Source organism: Phascolarctos cinereus, unplaced genomic scaffold, assembly GCF_003287225.1.
Source record: "Phascolarctos cinereus isolate Bilbo 61053 unplaced genomic scaffold, phaCin_HiC Scaffold_726;HRSCAF=1367, whole genome shotgun sequence".
Classification (NCBI taxonomy): domain Eukaryota; kingdom Metazoa; phylum Chordata; class Mammalia; order Diprotodontia; family Phascolarctidae; genus Phascolarctos; species Phascolarctos cinereus.
The window spans coordinates 419,941,184-419,951,077 of NW_027556098.1; the positions used below are offsets into that span (position 1 = coordinate 419,941,184).

General features: G+C 50.8%; 1 long non-coding RNA gene across 4 annotated transcripts; it reads right to left on the reverse strand.

Moving 5' to 3' along the window:
* Nucleotides 1-1,969: 1,969 nt before the first annotated feature.
* On the reverse strand, nucleotides 1,970-9,876 carry LOC110219933 (uncharacterized). 4 transcript variants are annotated; one of them, XR_013482656.1, is made up of 7 exons: nucleotides 6,672-9,876; nucleotides 6,041-6,142; nucleotides 4,997-5,140; nucleotides 4,414-4,601; nucleotides 3,114-3,411; nucleotides 2,923-3,001; nucleotides 1,970-2,552 (listed from the first exon to the last, which is right to left on the reverse strand). It is a non-coding gene; the product is annotated as an uncharacterized LOC110219933 (long non-coding RNA). The 4 variants fall into 4 exon arrangements; XR_013482655.1 differs by having other exon boundaries at nucleotides 3,114-3,406; nucleotides 6,041-9,876; XR_002327755.2 differs by having other exon boundaries at nucleotides 6,041-9,876.
* Nucleotides 9,877-9,894: the final 18 nt, after the last annotated feature.

Consider the following 9,894-nt stretch of genomic DNA (forward strand, 5'->3'; position numbering starts at 1 on the left):
CTTCCTACTCAATACCCCCCAGTGACTTTCCTGTAGTCTTCAGGAACAAAACATCTCTCAAATATCACCCCTTCTCTCCTCCCATGCTGGCCCTCATTGCCTCACACCCTAATTATTACAATAGCCTGCCTCCAATCTCTCTCCACTCCACTCCATCCTCCACTCAGCCACTAAAGTGATTTCCCTAAAGCACCCCCCACCCCCCCCCCCCACTCCATAAACCTCCAGGAACAAATACAAGCTGTTGTTTGGCATTCCAAGCCCTTCCTAGACTAGCCCCCTCCTACCTTTCCAGCCTTCTCACACCTCCCTCCCCAATAATCTCCAGGCCATTGATGCTGGACCGGCTATTCCAGGAACAAGACCCTCCATTTCTCAGCGCCAGGCATTCCCTGTGGCTGCGCTCCAACACACACACACACACACACACACACACACACCCCTACAACACTCTCCCTCCCTCCTTTGCTCCAGCTACAGACTTCTCTGGCTTTAAGTCTCAACTAAAATAGCACCTTCTACAGGAAGTCTTCCCCACCCCCTTTAAATTCTAGTGCCTCCCCTTTCCTAATCATTTCCTATTTATCCTGTATATAGCCTCCTTTGTACCTATTTGTTTGCATGGTGTCTTCCCCACTAGACTGTGAACTCCTTGAGGGCAGGCACTGTCTTTTGCCTCTTTCTGTATCCCTAGTACTTAGCACAGTGCCTGGCACATAGCAGACGTTTAATAAATGTTTATTGATTGATTGACTCAAGCCTTGGATAGAGAGATAAAGATACAGCTATAGGATACATACATGCATACATGCACATATATATATATAGAGAGAGAAATTACAGGTATAGGAAATATCTAGTAGCTGTTTGACCAGAAAGTATGTAAGAATCCATTGAACTGTCAGTGTTTATCCTGGCAAAGACAAGACTTCAGAAGCAGGGGGAGAGAGTTAAGATGTATGTGTGTGTGTGTGTGTGTGTGTGTGTGTGTGTATACACACACATATGTATCCTACGTATCTATATCTAGAGATGTATATCAATATCTACAGCTATATCTAGCTAGCTTGTGAACGCCTTTCCCCTTTGGGGATAGTGATCAGGAATGTATCTTGAAGTTAAAAATAATGTCCCCTAGAAAAACGATATTTAGAGGGGCAGAGAAGCTATAATTCTAGCCTCTGGCCCCAACCTCCTGCTTCTCCTTCTGAAGAAGGACGGGTGGAGGAGACTCCAGAGATTCATGCCTCCTGCTGAGCCACTTCTAGACAGACCCACATGGACACACATAAGCTACACAGGCAACACACGCCTTATTATTTCGAATCCCATATGAACAGTTCAAAGGAAGGAATACACATACACATACAAACATAGCTGGGTTCAGAAACATGTTTCACTCAACAGGGAAATGAGAGGGAAAGGAGAAAAGGGAAATTAGAGGCAAGATAGATTAAGGAAAGATAAGTCTTAAGCAAAACAAACTCTTAAGAACATACAGAAATATTTAAAGCATATTTTTTTTCCAACTGCAAAGACTTGGAGACTGAGGGGTTGCCCATCAATTGGGGAATGGCCAAACAAGTTATGCTATATGAATGGGTTGGAATGCTCTTGTGCTGTAAGAAATGATGAAGAGGATGTTTTTAGAGAATCCTAGGAAGACTTGAATGAACTGATGCAGCATAAACAGAACCAGGAAGACAGTGTATAATTGGCAACCATGTGGTAAAGAAAAACAACTTTGATAGACTCGGGAACTCCAATCAGTGCAATGGCTAACCAGCAATTCCAGAGGACTCATGAAGAAACACCTCGTCCTGGAAGGACTCAGAGTGCAGAACGAGATATATATTTTTGGACTTGACCAAAGGGGAAATTTATTGTGTTTGACTGTCTATGTTTATAACATTTTTGGATTTGCTGTTATTATTGTTGGGGTGGGAGAATGGGAAGGAGAGAAGGTAGATTTTTACTGATTGAAAAATAAAATTTAATTTAAAAAAGTACATCTCTGCTTCATTATTCCTGTTATTTGAGGGGCGGGTGTAGGGGACCTGGATTCCCGAGGCCAAGGCTGGGTCCAGCACATGTTGGCCCTTAAAGAAGTAGCAGGCTGGTAGGCCCAGATGCCTCAGCCTGAAACAGAGGGGAGTCTGTAGCTTGCCCCAGGGCATCCTTTATTCAACTGGGCCATTTTTAACATGGGCTCAGAACTGAAGCTTCAGAGTGCTTGGCCTGGCTCACTCCCATTCTTCCCAAATGGATAAGTCAGCAGCCCCTGGGTCCTCTCAAGACATCTGAACAGGCAGACTGATTTCCACGGGGAAGGAGTGATGTCACTGATCAGTGAGTGTCAGAAAGGAGTGTGATGTCCCTGCTCTCCTGAGTCCTGGAGGAAGGGGATGATGTCACTGGTCTCTGGGCAGACTATGCTGATCCAAGGCAACAGTGATCCCAGGTTGATGGTGCTGGGCAGGAGAGGTGGAGGGGTGGGAGAAGAGAAGCAAGGCTGAGGCCCAGATTGGGTAGACCTTCAGCACCTCAGTAGACTGTCAAGACACAGAGCAAATTGTACAAGACTGTTCAGCCTCCTGGGCTGCTCATGAGGAGAAGGGGAAGTGGTTTAAGGAACTGCCAACTGGCCAACTTCCCCTTTCTGCTTCCTCTCAGGACCCCAGGAGGCCCCTTCCCTTCTCCTCATATATCCCCTTCTCCTCTCCCCTTCCCTTCAGGACCACAGGCATCCCTGCCCCTGGACCCCTGGGGAAAGGGATCCCTGGAGGAGAGGGGAAAGGGACTCCTGGGGCCCTGAGGTGATGGGAAGATGGAAAGGGGAGGGCTGGGCCCTTGAGAGGATCAGGTGGAGGGGGGACAGCTGGGTCCCTGAGGACCTGGACCTCCCCTTGCCCCTAAGCTCACAGTGTTGGCATCTCAGGCATAGTAGGAGGGTTTCTTCAATTCCAGTTGCAACAAGCTGGCAAGGTTCAGAATCCCCAACCTGAGCATGGTAGAGCAGCACAGCAGATAAGAATAGAGAAGTGCTAACTCATACCCCACCATGGACCAAACTTCCCCTAAGAACCTAAGGGAGGCAGGCCATGAAGCCTCACCTGTAAGGAGCTAGCAGACCCGCTGGGCAGGAGACTCCCTGGGCCCCCCTAAGTCTCCCAAGAGCTTCCTGGGTCTCTCTGGGTACAACAGACTGTCTTTGGGTTTCTCTTCATTTCCCGCAGTTCCTGGCACTGCCAACATCGCTCTGGGCCATCTGCCTCTCCACAGGTCTCTCTGAGGCTCCTCCAAGCTTCTGAGTCTCCCTGGATTTTGACTGAACTCTCAGGGTGTCTCTGGATCTTCCTGGACCTCCTTAGGATGTGTTGAGGCCCCATGGCTGCCCACCTCTCATCTGCCCTGCCATGGAACCAAGTCTCACACCAATGTTCTCAAAGATGACTACAATAAAGGGTGACCATGAAGTCATCACACCTGGTCAGGAAGTAGATGCCTGACCTCTGGGTGAAGAAGAGGCCTCCCAGAAATCCCAAAAAGCAGATGCTCCCTGAGCAAGGAGGAGGAAGCCAGGTCAGCAGGAGAAAGGGTCACATTGGAAGCTACAGTGGGATGCATAGCCATGCTGGAGGTCAAGGGTCAAGGGTCAGGGGATCCTTAGCATCAGGGAGGGGAAGTATGAGAGGGGTCAGGGCAGTGCATAGTGGTGAGGTGAATGGACAGTGGCATAGGCAAGGGAAGTCACCCTGCAGTGAGGTCAGGGTACCCCATATGATGCCCACCATCCTGCTCAGCTCCAGGCTGATGGTAGATGATAGACCAGAAGAAAGAACCTGGGAACATGTTCAGCGCCTTTGTGAAGGCCACAAAATCCAGGCCCAGGCTTCCTGTGGGCAGTGGGGGGCAAGGGGATGCCCGGGCTGAGGTCATCTTTAGCCTGGGCCCTGGCACCCAGATCCTCCCAAGCTGCCCTGGGCCTGAACAAGCATTCATGTGGATCTAGCAGCCTCTGCCCATCAGTGCCCCACCCCTCTTCCTGGTGTGTTCCCCCCACTCCCCTAGGGCTCACACAGACAGGACCCTGGTGCTCAGCTCTGTGCTAAGTTGGTTTAGCCACATAGCGTAGGTGTTGGCTGGCTTTTCAGACAGGTCACCTGGTGGCCACGCTTCTTTGCACAGCTCACCAGCCTCTATCAGCTGCTGTCACTTCTATGCATTCTTGTCACTTCTATACATTCTTGGGGAGAGGGCAAAAGATATACCTTCTATCCTTCCCTTCATTTCCCACACACAGTCTTATGCCAAACACAAGACCTCTGAACTGAAGGTGCCTCCCAAAGCATCTGCAATTCATGGCCACCTGAGTCAACTGGTACTTGAATAAGAATCCCCACTGTCACATACCATGGTTCTCCACCCTCTGCTTGGAGACTTCCAGTAAGCCAGAATCCTCTTCTTCTCAAGGCAGCCCATTCCAGCTTTGGAGCAACTGTCCTTGTTAGGACACTTTTCTTTATGTAACCAGTGTTTGAAATGGCTTGGGTTGACTCTTCTTTCTTCTCATTTTTTCTGTATTTTTCCCATCTTGAAGGCTTAAAAGAGACATGAGGTCCTTGTCATTTGTGTGGGGTTAACCCACAAGGAACTGCCAAAAATAAGAGTAGTGCTATTGAGGGATGCTCAAATATAAGAGCAGGGCCCTGGTCCATGAGAAACATGCCCAGAGAACAGGAGTAACTCGCACTCAGAACTTGGGGTAGGGAGAAGTTGGGGGTCAGGAAGGGCAAGGTAGGGGAGGGGATAATCTGTGGAGACCTGGCTCAGGGGTCAGTAGAGAGCACTAGTATCAAAATCAATGGACAGCCTCTCTCTAGTGACCACTGGGAGCCAAGGGTGACCTTGGAAATCGGGGAGATGTCCAACTGCTCTTTCTTTACAAAGGGACTCCCTCTGGGAAAAAATATAGTGAAGAACTCAAGATATTAACAGGAATGGCTGCAGTCCCTGGGGATCTGGAAGTCCAGACTTGCTGCAGTAGTCAAGTTGGGCAGTGGAGAACTCTAAAAGGCTTTTTAATTCTGTTCAGTGATTGTGGTCTAATCCATAAGCTGAGTGTGTAGTCCTTTGGCACCTGGGAAAAGGGGAGAAAATGGGGGCTGAGCCATTTGGATAAAGTTATGAGACCCCTAGGAGTTGTGTGGAATCCAGGACAGTCTCTTCTCTCATGCGCAGCGGACATAGACAGGGCGCTTGGGGACCTAGTTGAGATCCTACCAAGCATGCATTCCTTAAGACACCGAAGGAGAGCTGGGAGCTGGAGCAGCTAGAGCTTGGTGCGCCATCTGGTGGTTGTGGGCATAGATAGCACCCTGAGTAGCTCTGTCCACTTGCTGATTTACCTATGTTAAGTGAGCCTAGGGAGACTTAATTCTGCACTTTACACTTACAAGAAGCCTAAATCAGTCTTGCTGCACCTTCCCCAGGGGCTCCTGGACCAACCGCAATGTCTAACCCACCTCTTCCCCAGGCTCCCAAGCACAACGTCTAACACGTCTCTTCCCCCTGGGTCTCCCGAACCAAGCAAGACCTCTAGCCCATCTTCCTCCTCATGACCTTCCTTCCAATACCAGCACACGGTTGTCATGTTCTCCCTCAGTTTTCTCCTCTGCAGGATCAAATGAGCTCCTTCAGAACAGGGACCAACTCACTTTTCCTCTTGCTTTCCTAGAATTTGGCTCAGTGGAAACTCAAGGAATCCCCCCACCTCTGCATTCTTTTCAGATTGTCAGTGAGACAGGGCCCTGCTGCCTCCGCCTTCTCCATCTTCTTTCCTTGTTGTCTCACTGCTCTTCCCTTCATCTCTGAATCACAGACCCAACAAATCTCAGAAACTTTGTGCCATCAAGTCCAACCCACAGTGCACTGGCTTCCAAAGCACTTTATAACTGGCATGCGATTTAAGCCTGGGAGCCTAGTATTATCCCCATTTAAAGACAGGAAAACTGAGGCTGACAGAAGTTAAGTCACTTGCCTAGGATCACACAGCTGGGAAGCATCTGAGGTCATATTTGAACTGACTCCAAGCCGTTGCTTGCTCTGTCCACTCTGTCTGCCTCCGGGTCTGGGATAGATTCTGGGAAACAGGTGCTGAGATGGAGTGAGAGACCCATGGAGCCCCCAAACCTAATTCATGCTCCTTCTCCTACATCCACCCTTTTTCCTGCCTTCCCTATTTCCTTCCAGTCACCCAGGCACAAAGCTTCCCTGCCATCTCTTGTCCTCCCCAGCCCTCCCTCTGCACCTCCCATCAGGTGGCCAATATCCACCCTGGCACAGGCTTTCATCACCCAGCACAGAACAGTTCTGGGTAAAGACTAACTCTCAGTTGGATGACTGTGGGTGTCTCCCAACCGACTCCTTCCCTCCAGTCTCTTCCCTGCTTTCCTTGTCCCCTCCCCACAGACATGAGGCTGGAGTGTCTCAAGCCCGGGTCTGACCATGTCCCTTCTCTGCTTGGGGCTTCCCTCTTTGACTTATGCAGTTGCTCACCCGCCCCCCCCCCGACTCCAGTGGCCCACACTTCCCGCTGTTCCTCCTGCACACTCCCTTCCTGAGATCCTGGCCGGCTCCTTGTTGCCCTCATGTGACATCACATCTTTCACCTTCATGCTTTTGTGCAGGCTAATGTTCTCCCTTCTCCGCTTCCTCTTCAAACCCCCAGCTCCAGGGCTCGACTCCGGGGCCACACACCCCATCCTGAAATCCTTAGCATCTCCCCCAGGAATCACTGTGAGTTTCTTTTGTATTGGCTTCTCTGTGGACATGTTGTTTTCTCCAGTAGAATGTAAACTCCTTAAGACCAGGGACTGTTCCATTTCTGTCTTTGTATCTTCAGCACCTGGCCTGTGACTGTTGAAATGAACTGAATAAAGGGTACAGAGCTGGGGAAACTCAGGATCAGAGAGGTAGTCACAAGCATAGTAAGCTGGGCCTTGTCCATCAAGGTTGGGGGTGGGGATCCAGGGTCCTGGATCAGCACTCACGTCTGACTACATGTACAGGTGAGGACAGTGGCCGGGAAGCCAAGTGTGCTGAAGACCACCCGTGTGGTCGCCTGTATGACCAGGCCAGTAAGGACCACAGTGTCAGCATCCTGGGCGCAGCTGTGTCCTGGCATGTAGGAAGCAAAGGCAATGATGCTGCCTGAGGCTGAGGCTCAGGGCAGATGAGCAGGTCCCCACCAAGAAGTCGGGGCAGGGAGTGAGGAGGGGTGGGGACCCCACCTGCAGTCGCAGAGGCGACGGGTCACAGAGGTACATAGGGGCAGACATAGGGAGAAAGGGTCAAGAGGAGGAGCAGACAGAAAGAGAAGCAGAGACAGAGAGAGACAGCCGAGGAGCCGAGTGTGAGAGCCTCGTCAGAACCCCCCAAAATGATGAGTAAAAGATGACTTTTGGGGTTCTCGGAGGACCTCCATGGATGCAGTTTAGGGTAACAATCCTCATTAATGGGGGCAGCGAGATGGCACAGTGGACAAGGTCCTGGCCTTGGCGTGAGGAGGACCTGAGTTCAAATCTAGCATCAGACACTTTACACTTACTAGGTGTGTGACGTAACACCAATTGCCTCACCAAAAAACAAACAAACAAAAAAACCCCAGAAAACCAACAATCCTTATTAATTCTCACAACAGTCCTGTGGGGTGAGAGGTGCACGCAGGTATCACTATTCCCATTTTACAAAGGGGGAAACAGATAGAGCTGAATTGACTTGCTTGTGATCCCCTAGCCAGCAAGTGGAGAAGACAGGTGTCCTGAGTTCCTCTGCCCAGTGCCCCTCCCTCTTGCCCAGCTGTCCTCTCCCTCACTGCCACCAAGTGGTGCAGCCCATCAACTGCATGTTCCAGCACTTAGCCCCAGATGAGGAAGCAAAGCAGGGTGACAGAGGGAAATATCACTGAGAAATATAAAATCTGGGGATGGGGAGACATTCATCAGGGACCAGCAGTTAAGGTGACAGACAGGAGGGAGCTCAGGGGTCAATGGATCCAACCAAGGTCAAGGAAGCATGGGTTTCCAGGTCAAAGGTCAGCAGGGTTCAATGTTTGCAGGACCAGTGGTCACAACCACCCATCTTGCCTATAAGCTTACTGCCCTGGACTAAGAATGGTACAACGAAGAACCAGGCCAAGAAAAGGCAGACAGAGAGGCTCAAGACCTGGCATCCCACCTTCACTGATATGCCAGGGCCTTATGGTACCAGAAATAGGTTGTGGAGTGTTGTCCAGGAACACTCAGGATCTGGTGGATCCCCAACGGGAGCAAGACAGCTCAGCTATAGGAGGTGGGGTCAGCATGAGCTCTTTTCTGACCTCCCAGCCATAACCCAAGCCCCAGGTGGTCACTTCTCAGGGTCAGCCCTGCCCCCAAACCTCACCAGGCAAGAACAGTGGCCCCAGGGCAGTGGGGACCAGAATGATTGGCTGAGGTAGAAAAAAATCCAGGCAATGATGACATTGTAGTGTGAGCCACCACAGAGCTCACCTGGGGAGTAGTGACAAAGCTAAGCGGAGCTGGACCCTGTGAGGCTCTCCACATCCCAGTCCAGGCCCCTTCTTGTACAGGGCAGAGCATGGCTTCACCAGACAGCTGGCTAAGCCCACACCTCCCCCCAGCCAGGATGGAGGAACAACCCAACCCCTACAAAATCTGAGTTCAGGTGCTGCCCCAAGACCACCTCCATAAATAACTGGGGAATCCCCATGATAAACAGCAAAGAGAGAGAAGTGTCTGGTGAGGGAGACAGGAAGAAGAGGCGGGTTCGGGAAGCCAAGCATGGCCTTTGGCCAGGGAGTCAGCCCAGGCAAACCTTCACTCTGCCCCTGGCCATGCCCCCAGGGAGCCAGGCCTCCCTCTCCACATCCCACCAGGCTATCCACCCCTTCACCCTCCACAGCCAAGAAGTTGGCTACCCAGCTCACTTCCTCTATTCTGGCAGCGCATATACAGATGCCTCTAGACAGCAGTCAGCCCCACAGAGAAGCCCACCTGGGCCAGGATGTACCCAACCTCATTGTTCCTCCAGACTGGCTGCTCAGCTACAGCTTCCCCCTCACTTTGCAGATGAGAAAACTGAAGTCCAAAGAAGAACACAGAATGACCCAAGATCACAGAGTTAGAGCCAAGAAGAGACACCCAGGTTTTCAGATGGCAGATTCCCCTCACTTTCCTTTATACTCCTTCACACCCCGGAGTTTCCTACTCAATATCTAGAACCAAGCTCTCCCAACTAGGAGTCACTTGCTGCTAGATCCCAGACACACACACACACACACACACACACACACACACACACACACACACACACACACACACACACCACACAACACACACACTGATCTGGAAAGCAGAGAGCTTTCCCCAGATGATAGAACCTAGCAGTCATCCTCCCACACACATACACACACACCTGAAATCAAGCCCATAAAACAAGAATTTCTCCAAAGTTCAGAAAACGAGACTTAGAAAGCAAGGTGCTGTCCTGCACAACACAAAACCTTAGAACTAAAAAAATTCCCCTGGACCCAGAATCTAGGAGGCATAACCCCCCTCCCCAACACAGGAGAACTCAGACCTAGAACTCAGGGGCTGCCTCAGCACACCTAGACATAGAACTTGGGAGTCTCTCTCCCACTCAGAATTTGGCAACTATTCCCCAAACTCAGAACTCAATTTCTCTCAACAGTAGAGAGATGATGGAGGTAACTTCTGAGTCCTTCCTGGGAGCAGAGAGGAGGCGGAGTCCCAGGAGACAAGCCCCTCCAAGGGGAGGGGCCTCTAGAAACCTGGCCCCTCCTACTGCTAGCACAAGCCAATCAGTGTCTCC